This window comes from Oryctolagus cuniculus, chromosome 9, assembly GCF_051225735.1.
Source record: "Oryctolagus cuniculus isolate XC-2025 breed Fujian yellow rabbit chromosome 9, ASM5122573v1, whole genome shotgun sequence".
NCBI lineage: Eukaryota > Metazoa > Chordata > Mammalia > Lagomorpha > Leporidae > Oryctolagus > Oryctolagus cuniculus.
In genome coordinates this window covers 120,593,420-120,611,808 of record NC_142875.1, presented here as the reverse complement: position 1 = coordinate 120,611,808, position 18,389 = coordinate 120,593,420, and the positions used below count along the sequence as shown (strand labels likewise).

The window sequence follows — 18,389 nt, the reverse complement described above, 5'->3', positions numbered from 1 at the left end:
GTACTGGGTATGGTGCTGTGCTTGGTACCACAGAACAAAAATCAATGTATCAAGTCCCTGACCTCGAGGAAGGTATAAGTGTAGTGGAAAGAGAAATATCGCAACAAATCCCTATGTAACACACACAAAAACCAGAATCGCAGAGGCAGAGCAGAGCAGAAAGGAGCCATTCTGTCTAGGTGGAAATGAGAAGAAGAAGTGGCTCTTGGACAGGGTTTTGAAGCATGGGTACAAGTTCAGGGACAAAATGTGAATGGACGTCTAGGAAGATGGGACAGCATACATGAGAAGAGAGACAGGGAGCAGAGGTTATGTGGAAGAAGCTAGCAATGAACTGGAATCAGTTACACACAGACAAGTGCTGAGACGTGACCACAACCTGGAATTCCATTGGATTTTATCCTGGTGGTGATATTCAGGAGAGGAAAACTCGAACAGGAGATTTACGTTTTAGAAACGATATTTGTGGCAGGGACAAAGGTGTATGGAAGAGGCCTAGGAATAGAAGCACACAGACCAACAGGAGAGCCCCTAGCGCCTACTTTACTAATCGTGATCACTGAAACAGAGGGCTTTCAGCTTTCAAATAAAGCGAAGGCTTTCAAAGCCACCCAACTCGTGACCAAATTTTTAGATATCTAAGCCTTTTAAAGATGTGGACTTGTAAGGAAAAAAAGGATAGGGCTCTTTTTAAAGCATCAAGTGACAGGACACTTAGAAGCATTTTTTATGTTCAATATTTCCTGGCATACGGTGGGCACTAAATAGTAATAAAATGAGTAAATATAATTGCCCTTCAGATCGGGTCTTCATATGATTTACAAATCACTCTTAGCAATTTATTACTTTTAATAGAAAATAGAGTTAATTTAGCTTAAAATAGTTAAATGCAATCAAATTGAGTTTATTTAAATTTTTTTCTATAAATCAGACTTTTATTTAGTCAGGTTGCCCTTTACCCCAATTAATCCAAATCAGTGAGCTTTTACTGTAATTGAAAGTTGTGCATACTTGCCATTTCCACTGACCCTCTAAGAGCCTGTAATAGCAACTGGAACATTTCCAAGGTGCTGGTACCTTTAGCTTCTCTTCAGTCTCCTTGCAGACAATACAAGTTTGCATTGTCAAGCTTCAGTCTTCTCTGAAAATGCCCTCTCCGAGCCTCAACATCTCCTCTGCAACTTCTACTATTTCTTAACGCTGGCTTTCCCTGACACACCCTGAAATGGGAATTCAGTAAACTCTGTTCACCAACTCCAGTCATCTCAACCAGCCACAGAGCTAGAGCCCTGGGTGGCCTCAGCCTCGCACATCAGCTATCCAGCCTTGTTCACTCAGTTTCTGAAAAGCCTCCCCAGGGCACTATTCCCACTGGTTCTTCTGTCTCTCTTTAATTTGATGCTCTCGCCACATCCTGCCTGCAAGAGTGGAAAGAGGCTATTCCCAAAACTTTCCCATCCTTAATAGCACAGCCTTCTGATCCACCCAGAACCATCATCATTGTTCTTTCTTCTCTTGTAAGCAAATCTGAGTATGGGACTGCTCTCAGTAGCTCTGAAACATTTCAGTAACTCTTCAGTATTCACAAGACCAACTTCAGACTATTTAGCATGGTCCAAATAGCCCTGTACCAAGCAGTCACCAAATTGTGTCCATGTCATGCCACACCTCTCCACTTTTGCATGCATTTGCCTAGAATTCTTCTCTGCTTAGCCTCCTCTTTCAGTCAGCAAAGCACGCATGCTTCAAAGATGAGCTCGAAGGGAAAGGAATGATCACTCAGTAGTTGAAAGCATGGGTTTCAGGCTGCTTAATCCCCAGGGATCAGTCTAGCACTGCATCTAGTTGCTGTTCAGCTCTGTTCCCACAGCTTTCATAAATTCAGTGAATAATGAGTGTGCAATGAAGGCCATTTTACAAGGCACTGTTTGGAGGATTACACGAGATCAAGTCTTTAAGGCACTCTGTACCGTGCCTGTGTTGTAGTAACCATGCCTGAGGATCTCTCAGACAATCACCTCTTCCCTAGGCCAGAACCGGCCCCCCTTCTCTGCGTCTACTTCTACTGCACTTGCCTTACTTAATAATGATCATCAACAAGCATGTGTTGAGCGCTCTCTCTGTGTAAGCCCCTTACATGCAGGATCTAATTTAGTCCTCAGACACCCCATGAGGGAGGTGTGATCACAACTGTGATCACAACTGCTCCAAAGAGGATAAGCAGCTTGCCCGGTGTTCCTCTGCCGGGCAATGGCAGGACCAGGATTTGAAACCAGGGAACCCCGCTCAGAACCCATTTTCTTAGCAGCAATATAGTCCATTGGAATAAAATTTCCTTGAGGAAAGAAACTAAATCCTTCTCCTCTCTAGGTTATTCACGCAGTCACCCTTTCTGCAGACAAGGAAGATTCCTGATGAGCCTCTGCAAAGACTCCTAGAACCAGGTCTGGGCTTCAGCTCTGACATGCTGAAAACCCAGGCACAGAAGTCATCCATCCCAGCTCAGTTTGTTCTTTTCCCGTCTGCAAACTCAGTTCCTCTGCTTGGAACCAAAGGAAGTGCCATGAGTTCTACACACTGACAGTGGCCCAGTTCCCTGTCTCCACCACAAGGGAGGCAGTGAGGGGAGACTTCTGTGACTGACAACTTATGTCAAAAGCTATGCACTTGGGGCCGGCGCCATGGCTCACTAGGTTAATCCCTTGCCTGTGACGCCGGTATCCCATATAGGCACCGGGTTCTAGTCCCAGTTGCTCCTCTTCCAGTCCAGTTCTCTGCTGTGGCCCGAGAAGGCAATGGAGGATGGCCCAAGTGCTTGGGCCCTGCACCCGCATGGGAGACCAGGAGGAAGCATGTGGCTCCTGGCTTCAGAATGGCACAGCGCCGGTTGTGGTGGCCATTTGTAGGGTGAACCAACAGAAGGAAGACCTTTCTGTCTCTCTCACTGTCCAACTCTATCTGTCAAATAAATAAATAAATAAATAAGCTATGCACTTGATCAGGCTTCACATATGTTTTATGTGGATGAATATAAAATTTTAATTGACATGCTAGTCTCAAAGAAGCCCTCATTATTGTGAAAAATGTTTTTCTACTTGATAATTTATCAAATGAAGGAACAAAATTCTGGAGAATGTATACCTCCCTATTCATATTCAAACATTCAGGTAGATGAATATAAAGAAACAATGTATTTTTTAAAAAAATTTTTAATAGAGGAAAATAAATGGCAATTTTTATCAACTGTACTGACATTGCATTTACTAATTTGTTATTGATTTTATCATTCATCTGGGAGATAGACACAGGAATACACAGAGACAGAGAATCAGAGACCAAGATGGAGAAACGGAGAGAGCTCTTGCATCCACCGGTTCGCTTCCCCAAATGCCCACAACGGCCGGGGCTGGGGTAGGTCAAAGCCTGAGCCCAGAATTTGTTCCACATCTCAAAAGAGGGTGTCAGGAACTCAACTATAAGAGCTACCACGTCCTGCTACCCACGGTGTGCACTGGCACAAAGCTGGGATCAGATGTGGAGTTTGGACTCAAACCCAAGTCCTCTGATACAGGATGCGGGAAGCCAAAGTTGCTTCTTAAGCACTACATCAAATGCCTGACTCGACATTGCACTTGACGCGAGATTCGGCTGGTAACTCCAGGCCTAGGTAGGCAGCTCATTATCTATGTCAGCTAGCTGTGCTCTTCCATTTATAAAGGAGGTAAATTTAAAATTCCCCGGCACGGCTCTGTTTGGTTAAACAAATTATGAGCCTGTAACTTTGGGATAAAATCCCCATCTGTGTTGTATGCAACACTCAATAAATCTCTAATTTAAACGCACAATGCCTTCGTATCTGCCTGAGCTCTTGCTGGGTCTGAGGTCGTATCATCAGCACGCACACGTTCGGAGCATTTCATGAACTGTACGATGCCGGCAGGTCATTAATAAAAACCGCAAAGGCAAAAAGGCCCGTAATTAGCTCCTAAGGTAACTTTGAACGTAACATTTTCACCTCAGACTCAACACCATTAAACAAAATGACCGGGGTTGATTCACTAATGTAGCCTGAGAAGCATTCTACTGCAGTTAAACTTTGCCAAATTGAGGGACACTGCAATAGCAATATGCTGTGATTCAGTGAATCAAAGGCCAGAGACAAATCAATAGAGATAGTTGTCGCATTAAAAATGATAATGAACGCATGTAACAATATCACCAAGGTTACCTTGAGAAAAGCAAAGAAGTGGTTTAAAACCACCACTACAAATAAGGTTTATGTATCAGCCTTGAATGGGAAGCATGCTAAGTTTTCATCTGGTTGATTTAGGAAAAATTAAAATAAGGAAAACAAGTCCTCATTTGTAGAAAATTAGCAAAGTCGAATAATTTAACTGTCTGGGCTTTTAATAATCTAAGTAGCCTGAGATGCAACAGATCCACTAGCAACAGGTTAGGAAGGGATCAGCTGGGTTGGTATCAAAGCCAATTCCAGGGAAGAGCATTTGGTCTGTAGTTAAGATGCTGGGTGGGACGCCCCCAGCTCAATTCGGAGTTTTTGGGTTTGAGTTTCAGCTCCGCTTCCCATTCCAGCATCCTGCTAATGCACACACTGTGTGGCAGAAGATGATGGTTCCACTGCTTAGATTCCTGCCACCCACATTGAGACCTGGAGTAAGTTTCTGTCCTGGGCCTGGCTGTTACTGGCATTGGGGGACTCAATCAGTAGTTGGAAGATCTCTTTCAAATTAAAAATAAATAAATAAAAATAAAAACAAATTCTGGGAGGAACAGAAACACAGGATACCAAATCTGTGAGTCAATACGTATTTTAAAAATCTTCAAAGAACTTTAGTCAAATGACAGATACAAGAACAAAAGGTGCAAATTATCACAACGCTTATCAAATTTTAAATGTGTTTAAAATTTTTTCCTAGAATAAAACCCAACACCCAGAAGGGATTTTAATATTTATGTGAATTACTCAAGCAGCTCTTTGGTCAATCTGATTGCATGAAGAGTACAGTAGCAAGTTACTAACAAGCAACGTCTGTTGCTTATTGAGATATAAAATATTACACTGATGACCACTTAGACTGGTACTTCAGACAGTTGGTAGGAAATACAGCCATCGTATTTTCCCAATGATAAAGGTATAAAATCATAAAGCTAGCACCTGCCATTCAGATTGTGTAGTCCAGCTTACCATCAATCATTTCTCTTATGGTACCCATTTCTCAACATGTCAATGAATTAAAGCATCATCTAGTTTTATTATTTTTAAATATTTATTTGAGGCATTGAAAGAGGGAGCGCGAGCAAGTACAAAAATACTCAAGTGAGCTTCCATCCACTGGTATACTTTCCCAGTGCCCAGGGATAGACCAGGCCACATCCCGCATCTAGGAACTCCATCCAGGTCTCACTTACGGTGGCAGAGACCCAACTATCTGAGTCATCCCATGTTGCCTCCCAGGGTATCCTTTAGCAGGGACCTACAGTTTGGAGCAGAGGTGGAACTGAAGCACTCTGATATGGGACGCAGTTATCTTAAGCGCTAGGCCAAATGCCTGCCCATAACTCGATTTTCCTAAGCATGAGTCTTCTCTAAGTATTTTTAGCATTACTTAAACAGTAACAAAAGTGACAAATTTCACCCAATATTTAAAGACATTTCTAAACCATAAAATTGGTATATAAAAAGCAACTAAATTATAAGCCAGTAAACCTACTTTGAAATAAAGGTTGAATTTAAGATTGTTCAAAAACTGGAATATTAAACTCCTAGAAAAAGGCCACAGGTGGTTAGATTAATTCATATTTTCTTAATGGTAAGATGATCCTTTACAGAGTAAGAAATTTCAGTAATTCACTTTATGTTTTAAAGACACCAGAGAAAAATTTTTCCTACCTAATAACAGTTATTTTGATTGTCAGCTGATAAAGTACTATACATAAAGTCTTTAGCAATCAGTATTTTGTTTGACACACATACAAACATGAAATTTCCAAATACTTTACCCAGGGAATCCAACTTAGTGTCCACATCACTAGCTTTAGGGAGGTCATACTGTAGGACCCCAAAAGCGGTGTCCTCTTGTGACGACCCCAGAAACACAGACTCCAGACCAGACGATGCAATAGAGCACGAGGTAATTTTATTTATTTCATTTGCGCAAATGGGCCCTCTACTGCTCCAAGCAGCGAGCAAGCGAGAGGAGCCCCGAGCAGCTATCTCACACAGCTTTTAAGGGGCAAAACCACAAAATTAACATACCATAGGGTGGCGTAAGTTTATTGGGTAACTACAAGGGGAGGAGGTCGTCGAGGAGGAGGAGAGAACAGAAACCGGGGCTACGTGCCCTACGTGTCTAAGCTTGGACAAGGGGAGGGGGTCCTTGAAGAGCAGAAAGGGGTGGCTACGTGCCCTACGTGTCTCGCGGTTTCTTTGTTAAGCTTGAACAAGCACAGGGGAGGGGGCTTAGGTGTGTACCAGGATGTTCTGTCGCCCTTATCTCTGGCTAGTAGCCCTTATCTCTGGGTAGTAGCTATCTGCCTTCTCTGTGAACTTAGTTTACTCCCCATTTCCCAGGACTGTTTTATTAAGGCCATTTTATGGCGGCTCTCGGCCGCTCCTTTCATTCCCCCATTTTCTCTTTGAACTAATTTTAATCCTAAAATTGTGTGCCATTAATGAGGGGTTTCAATACGGTCACTGGTGGCCAGGGCTTGATACTGTTGCGCGAGGACTAATGCCAATGATCAGCAAGCCAGGCCTTAGCATGTGGGCCCATGGCCAGCCATGGGTCCCCACATCTCCTCCTTTTTTTTTATTAAATTGAGAATGGCCTCTGTCTTAGGTTGCCCTCAGTCATCTCTGTCCTTACCCGTCATCGGTAACTCTGGCAGCTTGGCCTAGAGCCCTGTCTTAGGTTGGTACAGGATGCTGAGCGTCTTACCCGTCTTTGAGTACCATTCCAGCCCAACATTAGGTGAGAGATGAAACATACAGCCAAATATCAATTATTTTGATTACAAAGGAGGCTTGGTACGAAGTTTTAAATGATGAATCTCAGTCCATTCATACTATAGGGAAGTCAGCATAAAATGCAGAACACACGGAAGACATCCCATACAAAGTGGGAAAAGCAGTAGCAGTCCAGCCAACATTAATAACCAATGAATCCATTGAAACCCCTTAAATGAATAGTGGGTTAGTAATAAACATATGTTGCATTTTACTCTTAAGTTTATCAATAACAGACTCTATATATGGCACATTGTTAGTAATGTTAAAGCAATATCCCCCAGGTACAGGTTTACAACTTAAATGATCTTTTTTAACAGCAAGTAATTGTTAGCTGCATGGCTTAAAAGCACTCCTGAGTGAACTTGATCCAATTCTTTGGCTATATTGGATAGTACAGTAGCAGTAAGATTGATTGCTTTGGTCACCAAACATGTAAGCCTTCATAGTCCACGATTATTTCCAAAAGCCAGTCCAGGAACACTTACTACTGATGCAGCCATGGCAAGGGCAGTGTCCTCTCCTATTAGGATGATTGTTATTGTAGTCTTCAGGTAAAGCACACCACTGCTCTATCCGCTGCTGTAAATACAAATGTTAGCATCAGGGCCACACGGCCCAGGGAGCAATTGCAGAAAGGCATGTTGGTTACACGGAAAAACCCATCCCTTAGGAGCCCTTGTCCCATACCAGTACTGGATCAGGTCCATTCCATTGATTGGTGATAGGATCCCTCCATTTTACCATTGCTCTTTTTACAGCTGTTTTTAAGCAGTTAGAATTTAACAGAGACATCAAGAGAACATAATAGATTACTTTAACTCATTGCTTTAACAGAGGATCAGATTTTGATTTTATGTCAAAGAAAATAACCAAAGATTTCTTTTTCCCATAACATTTTGCGACTTTCTCACACCTTCTGTAACTTGCTCAAACCTTTCTCTTCTCCCCCCCCTTTTTTTTTTATTTCAGTATAAACCAGCCATTAAGATAAACAATTTTTACAAATTATATCCTTTTAAAAGTATCTCTTTCTTTTAATTTTCCTTATTAAGAACACGCTTTTATGTTTGTGACCTTTTACATCAAAATGATGGTATCGGGGACTGTAGCAGTCAATGGGAGAGTAACTTTGTTTAATTCCCTGTAATCCACAGTCATTTTTCAGGTTTTATCTGATTTCTTAACATGCCAAATTAGATAATTTCTTTTAGTGATTATGGGAATCATCACTCCAGCACTAAGATAATTTTTTTTTTACTGTTTTAGATTTTTTTTATGTCCACCTGGAATTTTGTATTGTTTACACTGAATAACCTTAGTTGGCCCTGGCAGCAGTACAGGAGCTTGATATAATTTTTTTTACCACTACCTAGCAGTTTGACTCCAAAGGGCAGCATTTTCTTTTTTCCAATTTACATTTATCCTGTACTTATTTTTTTTTTAATTGCTTACACATGCATCAGTATGCAGATAACAAAATCCATTTTCACCTCCCCAAAGCCTATAGTTCATCCCCCTTTTCCACCGGCACTGATAGCAAAACCTCAATAACTTGTGGAGGCTGTGCACTCTGTAACTTGCCATCCCAATTCTCACTCGATTCTGAGCAGAGAGCCCATTCCTTCACCAAAGAGGCGAACTGAAGGTCTTTCCAGCCAGGAACATCACAGGTTACACATGCAACTTCAGTTTTTCTTTTAAAGAAAGGCATTGCTTTGCATACTTGCAGATCCTGTCAACTACGCCAATTTGTGACAGTAAATTACTTTTTAGCTGTCTGCTGTGCACAGACTTAGCTACTTTTAATCTGCAAGAAATACGCTGCAAGCCTTGTAGTGCACACTAAAATTATTTAGAGGAAAGATGGTAAAGGAGCATAGATTAACAGAATGTTGCAATAAACATGGCTCCATTGCTTTAATGATACTATGGCAAGATGGTCCACTGATCCCTGTAGGGAGGGCCTGAGGCTGGCCCCGCTTCCAGTTTCCTGAACTCTGTTTTTTAATGAATTACCTTTTTTATCAGTTTTGGAGTGACATTTATTGGCCCAATGCCTTCCCCTTTAGCACTGGAAGCAAATCCCAGGAAGAGCCTTATTTTGATTTTTGACTTTTGGACAATTTTTGTACATGTCCCTACTGCCCACATTTATAGCACCCTCATTTATCAGGCATAGCCCTCCTTGATGATTTTTGTAATGACATACCAAGCAGAGCGTCAGGTCCTGAATGTCCTGTTATTAATCCATTTTGTTAATTTCTCATTAAAGGGACTGTCACAGAACACCTCAATCACAGTAGCCAATTGATCATGTAATCATTACGGGCACATTTAATGTTCAGCTTGACTGCGTGTTCCCCCAGGATGAAACAGCAGCAACAGAGGCTTGCTCCGGCTCCCCCTTAAAGCCCCCAAGGACAAGGGTGGCTCATTGCCAAGATGTTAGGCAAGCAGTGCGTCCCATCTCGGGTCTTGGCCAGAGAGCCGAGACATGAAGCATGCCCACCTGTTTATCAGAAAACATTCCTTTATCCTCCTCCCCGGGAACTGGCCAGGCTCCCAAGGAGCAGGAGAAGGTCATTCGGCAGCAAAGTTTCTTGGTTACCAGAGCCAAATCTAGGTACAAGCCTCTCCATTCCAAAAATTTGTCCTTACATTTGGCCCTAGAGTTGCATTGAGAAGTAGACATAATTAACACATCATAAGAATACAATACACATTTTTCATACAAGTATACATCTAGCAATCAAACACAACAATAAAAACAGATGGGGGAGACAGTAAGAAATAAAGGACAACAAAAACAGCGACACACAGAACACAAATCACAAGCCGAGCGGCAACAGACCTAGACAAAACCGAAACTATCAGAAGGGAGCGGCCATCTGGCCAGGCTCTCCCCTGGAAGAAGGGAAATTCCCTCTTTCCCTCCTTCCCAGACCACCACTGGAGCGTCCTCCAGGGTTGAACCAGGGGTCTCAGGACACGTCTGTCTCCCCCACTGGTCCAGTCAATACTGAGCCTGTACAGGCGCCCCAGGACGGATTCCACGTCGCCCTGGCAGACAAAGACAAACAGTACAAACCACAATTACAATAATACACAAGTAAGCAAACTTACCTCCGTCAGGCCGATGGAGTGTGGGAGTCTGGGGTCCCCCAAATCCCGGACGAGCCCCCAAATGTAGGACCCCAAAAGCGGTGTCCTCTTGTGACGACCCCAGAAACACAGACTCCAGACCAGACGATGCAATAGAGCACGAGGTAATTTTATTTATTTCATTTGCGCAAATGGGCCCTCTACTGCTCCAAGCAGCGAGCAAGCGAGAGGAGCCCCGAGCAGCTATCTCACACAGCTTTTAAGGGGCAAAACCACAAAATTAACATACCATAGGGTGGCGTAAGTTTATTGGGTAACTACAAGGGGAGGAGGTCGTCGAGGAGGAGGAGAGAACAGAAACCGGGGCTACGTGCCCTACGTGTCTAAGCTTGGACAAGGGGAGGGGGTCCTTGAAGAGCAGAAAGGGGTGGCTACGTGCCCTACGTGTCTCGCGGTTTCTTTGTTAAGCTTGAACAAGCACAGGGGAGGGGGCTTAGGTGTGTACCAGGATGTTCTGTCGCCCTTATCTCTGGCTAGTAGCCCTTATCTCTGGGTAGTAGCTATCTGCCTTCTCTGTGAACTTAGTTTACTCCCCATTTCCCAGGACTGTTTTATTAAGGCCATTTTATGGCGGCTCTCGGCCGCTCCTTTCAATACCCCTCACCACTCCTTAACAGAACTTAAAAAAAAATAAAATAAAAATAAGAGTTCTCCAACAAAAGTAGATGCGTTCATTTAAATTATCAGAAAATAAGTTGTCTGAATGATTTGAAGCTGAGGATCAGCTATATAATGGCCATAGGGAAAAGTTACAAATCCAGTTTTTGGAGTGGTTTTAGTCATTGTCACAGACCCCAGGAGGGTAAGAATTCTTTTGTGTCTTAACCCAGCCCAAGGTCCCCTGGAATCTTCTGAATTATTCCTTGTTTTCAGTAGGGCTCAGTTTACAAAGGAGAATTCTGTCATAGGGATTATTTTATTTCAACTCCAAAAATACAAGAGATGGAAAGAGAAATCAGCAACATTGTTACAGCCCAGAAAACAAAGACAATTCTCTAGCACATGACTGATTAGCCGTTGACCAGAGAAGGACCACCTGAGCACATAATTTATTGAACTTCCTGAGATTTCCCTTTGAAACTAATACCTTCCAAAGATGGACTCCTGGCCCCATTTGGTGGCGCTTTGCAAGCTGGGTGGCTGAAATTAGCTGACAGCATTAGTTGTCTGTCATTTCGGAGACACAAGTCCTTTTGATTCCCTAATAAAAGCCTTGGACCTACACTCCTCAACTTAAACTTACAGATACCAGTTTCTGCACACTATCTAGAGGTCAAAGATCAGCCCCAGTGAGACACATGTGCTGACCCTTGATCTAGGCTAAGTCAGCAAAATTGGAAAGCATCCTTTTTCAACTAAAAATGAGTGCACTATGTTAACTCTCAAGGCACTTTGATGGCATTTGAAACATCTGATGGCTGTCATCAACACAATTTCCTTCACTCTGCTTTATTTTCACATACAGAAACGATGACACTAGGGTTTTTATTTTATTTTTTATTTTCAGAGTGGGAGAGAGACAGGGAGGGAGAGAGGGAAGGAGGGAGGAAGAGAGGGAAGGAGGGAGAAAGGAAGAGAAGAAACTTCCTATCCACCGTTCAGCATCCAGGAGCCTCTAACATTTGGGGCCAGGCTGAAACTGGCAGTGAACTCCATCCGAGTCTCCCACAGGGCTTGCAGGAACACCTAACTACTTAAGCCAGCATTTGCTGCCTGTGAGGAGCCAAGTTAGCAGGAAGCTGGAGCCAGAGCTACATATCAAGCACAGGTATTCTGATATGAAACATGGGCCTCTCAACTTGTATCTTTTTTAAAAAATATTTAGTTATTTGAAAGATAGAGTCAGAGAGAGAAAGAGAGAGAGCGAGAGAGAGAGAGAGAGAGGTCTTCCATCTGCTGGTTCATGCCCCAAATGGCCACAAAAGCCAGAGCTGGGCCAATATGAAGCCACGAGCTACCTCCAGGTTTCCCACGTGCGTACAGAGGCCCAAGGACTTGGGCCAACTTCTACTGCTTTCCCAGGCCATAGCCAAGAGCTGGAGTGGAAGTGGAGGCAGCACCGTAGGCAGCACTGCAGGCGGTGGCTTTATCAGCTACACCATAGCACCAGTCCCCTTCACTGGTATCTTACCTGCTAGGCTAAACACCTGCCCTGATACTAGGTGTTTGGATCAATAGTGTACAAGGTATCACTGTCTATGTGCAGTGATACTTAAACAATGCCCTATAGCCATAACCCTTCTCTATACGCCTCTCCTTGTACTGTGTCACATAATCTCACTGAAATATAAAGAACCAAAGACAAAATGGAAATAGAATTTTGGGAGATTGAACTCAATACATCAGGTCTTACAGACATGAAGAAACGGACATATTTTTAGTGTATAGACTAGTTACCTACCTATATTAGTCTGACCAGCCACGAAATGATTTCAAGTTATCTAGAGAACCCCTGCAATGAACCATAATATTAATGCCACTCTTCCTGAGTTTATGACTTTTCCAAGCCAAATTGTAATAGACACATCCCACATTGGTCATGTTTGGGTACATCCTACTTCCTATAACTTGTAGATACAAACATCCACAGGAAAAAGGCAACCAAACAGCCTGCTCCTTCTCATCCACTGAGTATTAGAAAATCATCAGTAACATCTACCAGAATCTCTGGACTAAGAGATACTGAGGTCCTCGTTTTAGCAGTCACTGCACTCCTGCATAGATACATTAACCCAAATAATCAACCAGCAACTACCTATTGAGTGACTCTGTGCCAGGCACAGTATTTAAGAATGACTTAGTACTGTTAAGATAATTCTAACAGTACCAATTCATTGTAAGCACTCAATAAATGTTAACTATTTCATGATTCATAATTTCCTGGCCACACAAATTCAAACGGGTTATAACACCTGTACTCAAGCTATGGTCTAATGAAGCATCTAAAATAGAGCATAGGGGTGGGCGTTTGGTACAGTGTTTAAGTTACACCCTGAGATGCTCACATCTCATATGAAGGTCCCTAAGTTCCAGTTCTGGCTCCACTTCTGATCTATCTGGCTGCTAATGAACACTCTTGGAAGCAGCAGGTCGTGGCTTGAATACTTGGGTCCCTGCCTCCCACTTAGGAGATCCAAACTCCTGGCTTTAGCTTAGCCTAGCCTAGGTTGTTGTAGGCATTTGAGGAATGAATCAATGGATGGAAGAGATCCCCACTGCCCCTCTTCCTTCCTTTACAAATAAATAAATATTCTTTAAATGGAATATGGTAAGGCAAGGAGAGAAGTACAAGGACACTTCAAAAATTTCATGGAAATGGAGTTAAAAGTGAAGTTTTTTTGGTACCAAAACATTTTGAAATCTATGCATGTGAGAAGTCTTCAGAAAGTTCATGAAACATTTGTATCATGAAAAAGGATGCATGGATTTTTAATAATTTACACCAAAACAAATGTGTTTTTAAAATCCTTTTTTCCCCACAAACTTTTTGAAGTCCTCTGTAGGTATATGTGCCATATAAGCCAAAAGATCAACTAGGGAAGTTTCTCTCGTGAGTTAGGAAAGCTGCCCAGCATAGGGAGAGTAGTAGCTAGCTGGCCTAATAGGGAGGACATGTGGCTGGCTAGGTAGGAATTATATGGCAAGTGGGGTCCCTGTATTTGGACAACTGAATAATTCGGTAAGATAGGAGCAAAGACCATACGTCCAAGTTTTTGAGAGCAATTATGCCAGAATGCAATGAAGAAGCACATTATGACCATTTGCGTGGTGTTAAGCTAGCAAGTTTATATTTTATGTAAGTGCATGCAGGTATTTAAAACATTACTAGCTAGCCAGCACGGTGGATCACCAGATTAATCCTCTGCCTGCGGTGCTAGCACACTGGGTTCTAGTCCTAGTTGGGGCGCCGGATTCTGTCCTGGTTGCTCCTCTTCCAGTTCAGCTCTCTGCTGTGGCCCGAGAAAGCAATGGAGGATGGCCCAAGTGCTTGGGCCCTGCACCCGCATGGGAGACCAGGAGGAAGCATGTGGCTCCTGGCTTCAGATAGGCACAGTGCACCAGCTATAGTGGCCATTTGGGGGGTGAGCCAACGGAAGGAAGACCTTTCTTTCTGTCTCTAACTCTGCCTGTCAAAAAAAAAAAAAAAAATCACATTACTAGCTGTGTAACTTTCATTCACTTCATCTTCCCAGGTTCTGAAATTCTGATGTTGAAAAAAATGATCAAGTACTGGGCCTTTGAAGGCTCTTCCAGTCTGACTTTTTAAATGATCCTACTGTTCTTGTGTCACAAATGACCAGTGACTGAAGATTAAAAATCTTTCATGGTTCAGTAGCCATAAATTATTGCAAAAAGACATTGGGATGACTTGTGAACTTTATATTTAGCTTATCTCACAATGAAGTAAATACATCACTTTTGGGATTTTGGCTCATATCGTCTGCTCTGTATGCTTTTTAAGAAAAAGAGAACAAAAAGAAAGAATGGCAGACAGACTTCCCCTAAATCCAGATATCTCTTTCCAAAAATAATCAAAATACACCTAAATGCCCATGTATAATTTGCATAGGATATTTTTTTCTGTTTGTAATTTGAAAAAAAAATACCCACAAATTACTGCTCAGTCATTAACACAGTCTGGTAGCACTTCAGTGACTGATATTCAATCAGCCGATAAAAATCTAGTCAGTTACTTATGATTTTCCAATTTTATAGTCAGATCAGTCGGAGATGTAATTAATACATAGCTAAATTACCAACAGTTTTAGTTTTGTAGTGAGTCTTACTATAATTCTAATATTGATTGACAAGTATAAAATGTGTTTTCTTTCTAAGACATGAGTATTTCTCTTATTTTATTGAAATTAAAAGGATTCCTCTTACCTGGCATCCCTGCCTCAAATGAACACATGAAATCTGATAAGACACATAAATATATTCTGGCCACATCCCTCAGTATTCTTCCCTTGACCATTTTTCTTTAAAAAAAGATCAAGCCAATCAAATAAAACCTGAAAAGTTTTGGTTTTGTAGCAATGGAAAATAAAAGAAGAACTTGTGATCTCAAAAGAGATCGTTGAAAACAAGTTAACGGAAAATGAGTGACAATGTCATCATTCCCCTTTGCCACGTATCTGTAAGAAAAATCCCTCATTCTTCCTCAGTGCCTTACTATGCATCCACTGCTGCCCTAACCTCATTCACTACCCATCGAAGGATGCACTTCAACGGTCAGGTCTTAAGTTAGCTTTGTATTGTGCTGCAATGTTTTCTGCCTTCCTCCACCTTTCAGTTAACACCAAAGCCTGAGGACAACTCAGCAACCTTCAGTCTGTCCTTTCCATTTCCCCTATTGTTTCTGCATTCTACCATTCTTTCCTGCCATCATAATGCACTTCAGTTTCATCGCTTGGTTTTCCTTCAATGTTTTCAACTATGATTCCCTGAAAATTGCTGTCTTTCCAGAAGATTTTCATCATAACCTGAATCTAAATACAAATGCGATATTGTAAGTCCTTTTATCTAGTATATGTCACAATCTTCTCCATTAGTTTGTCTTCATTTATATTGAAATATCAGTAGGCCAAGACTAAGTCTATTTGCTATATTAAAATTTGCTGCATTTCTGTGCTTAGGCAACTTGCTACAACGTTATTCTGTGTTCTAGTCTTTTTTTTTTTTTTTTTTTGACAGGCAGAGTTAGATAGTAAGAGAGAGAGAGACAGAGAGAAAGGTCTTCCTTTTTCTGTTGGTTCACCCCCCAAGAGGCTGCTATGGCCAGCGTGCTGCACCAATCCAAAGCCAGGAGCCAGGTGCTTCTTCCTAGTCTCCCATGTGGGTGCAGGGCCCAAGGACCTGAGCCATCCTCCACTGCACTCCCGAGCCACAGCAGAGAGCTGGACTGGAAGAGGAGCAACCAGGACAGAATCCGACGCCCCAACCAGGACTAGAACCTGGGGTGCCAGCGCAGCAGGCAGAGGATTAGCCTAGTGAGCCACAGCGCCAGCTAATGTTCTAGTCTTAAGAATCATACTCCTCACGGTCTATAACTCTACCTGTCAAATAAATAAATAAATAAAGTCATACTCATCTCCATCTACAGCTCCTCATAAAATGAGATCCTCCTAGGCTCTTATCTGTGCCGTTATGGCACACCGAGGTAAGCTATCACTTACAATGCTGGCACCTGATATGAGTCCCAGTTTGAGATCTGGCTGCTCCACGTCCTATCCAACTCCGTGCCCATGGCCTGGGAATCAGCAGAAGATGTCCCAAGTACTTGAGCCCCTGCCACCCAAGCAGGAGACTAAGATTGAGCTCGCGGCTCCTACCTTTAGCCTGGCCCAGTCTTGGTTGTTGGGGGCATTTGGAGAGTGAACCAGTGATCAAAGATCTCTCTCTCTCTCTCCTTAAGATGAAAATAATATATATTAATATTATATATATATACATATATATATATGTGTGTGTGTATATATATATATATATATATATATATGTGTGTGTGTGTGTCTCAGTGAACACAGAGGAACCCCAATGGTATCTCTTCAAAGAACCAACTCCTCCATCCTTTTGCCAGCTCCTCGTGGGGCTTCCTATGGGACCACTTTCAGAGTTCTGCACAGATACAGCAAGGACACAAAACCTACACTTTGATATCTATAGAAATCTCTTGCTCTAGGAAATAGGAACATATGTGAGGTCTTCAAAAAGTACATAGAAAATGCATAGTATGAAAAACCATGCTTGGATTAAAAATTTTGTACCAAAAATAAACTTACATTTTAGTTCTATTTTTTTCCTCCAAACTTTTCTCTTTTTAAAGATAGATGTATTTATTTTGAAAGTCAGTGTTACAGAGAGAGGGAAAGATAGAGAAAAAGATCCTTGATCTGCTGGCACACTCCCCAGAGGGCTGCAATGGTCAGCACTGGCCCAGGCCAAAGTAGGAACTTCATCCGGGTCTCCCAGGTGAGTGGCAGAGGGCAAAACACTTGGGTCTCCTCCACTGTTCTTCACAGGTTATTAGCAGGAAGTGGGGTCAAAAGTGGAGCAGCTGGGAATCGAATTGGCACCTACATGGGATGCCAATGCTGCAGGTCGCAGCTTCACCCACTGCATCACAGCACTAGCCCCACCTCAAAGCTTTTCAATCAGCCTCATGTCCCCATATCCCTTCAACTATCTGCTGCCAACTATGAGTCCCTTGTCTCCTTGATCCCTGCTGTCCTCACCCTTCTGGAACCTAAGGATCTGATAACAGGTTGAGAACGTGGTTTGCCTCTCCCTGGGGGCAATAAACTGTGTTGGAGGCATCTTTGTGCTCACTGTGTCTCTGCCAGTTGTACTAAATGTAAGTTGACCATTAAATGTAGGGAAAAAAAAAAACAAACAAACAAAAAACAGAAAACAGAAAACTGAGGACTAATATAAAGATCAGGTATTTCCATTTGAAATGTGTGTCATCTGGAAAAATAAAAGAAAATCTTAAGGAAAGAGAAATCCATGGTTCATGTGTGCTTCTCACATGACCAACGGTTGTAAGAAGCAAATATATTAAATTACACCAGACAGGAAATGGTGCTGTGTCCCTGGGCACAAATCTCAGGTAAGGAGCAGAATAACTCCTAAGGATAAATGATTTTTAAATTTCTATACAGACCTAGAATTTTACTGTATTTCCTTCCCCTTGTCACTCTCTCACCTTTTTTCATTCTTCAGCTAATTATCTAGAATAAAAGCAAAGTCAGCAATCCTGCGCCTTGAGCAAACTAGAACTACTCCCTCTCAACACCTGCTGCTCAAAGAAAGGAGTAAAAATGGCAGCCCTACATTGAATTCCTTACTGTAAGATCAGAATATATCTGGCAATGAGGCTGTATATTTGCAAATGCAACAAGAACCATGGATACACAAATTCCAAATCAATTAAGGACCACACAAATGCAAAACAAATTGAAGCAAGATAAAATTAATGTTCATTAATAATTTTTGAAAGAGAAATAGAATTCTTACACTATCCTGGATTATAGAACAACTAAACACCAGACCATTAAATACTATCTATAATGCAAAGTATCCTTTAGAATCACACTTATTTTTCCTTAAAACTGATTGGTAGAAGTAACTGTAGATTCAGAGTAGGGGGTTGTCATTTGTCTGCATTTTCTGTAACTTACCTCTTCCTTCTCTGGAC

General features: G+C 42.1%; 1 protein-coding gene across 12 annotated transcripts in view; it reads right to left on the bottom strand.

The window, feature by feature from the left end:
* LOC149124742 (uncharacterized) overlaps positions 1-18,389 on the bottom strand; it is a 395,906-nt gene that overhangs the window by 70,899 nt on the left and 306,618 nt on the right. The window lies entirely within an intron of this gene.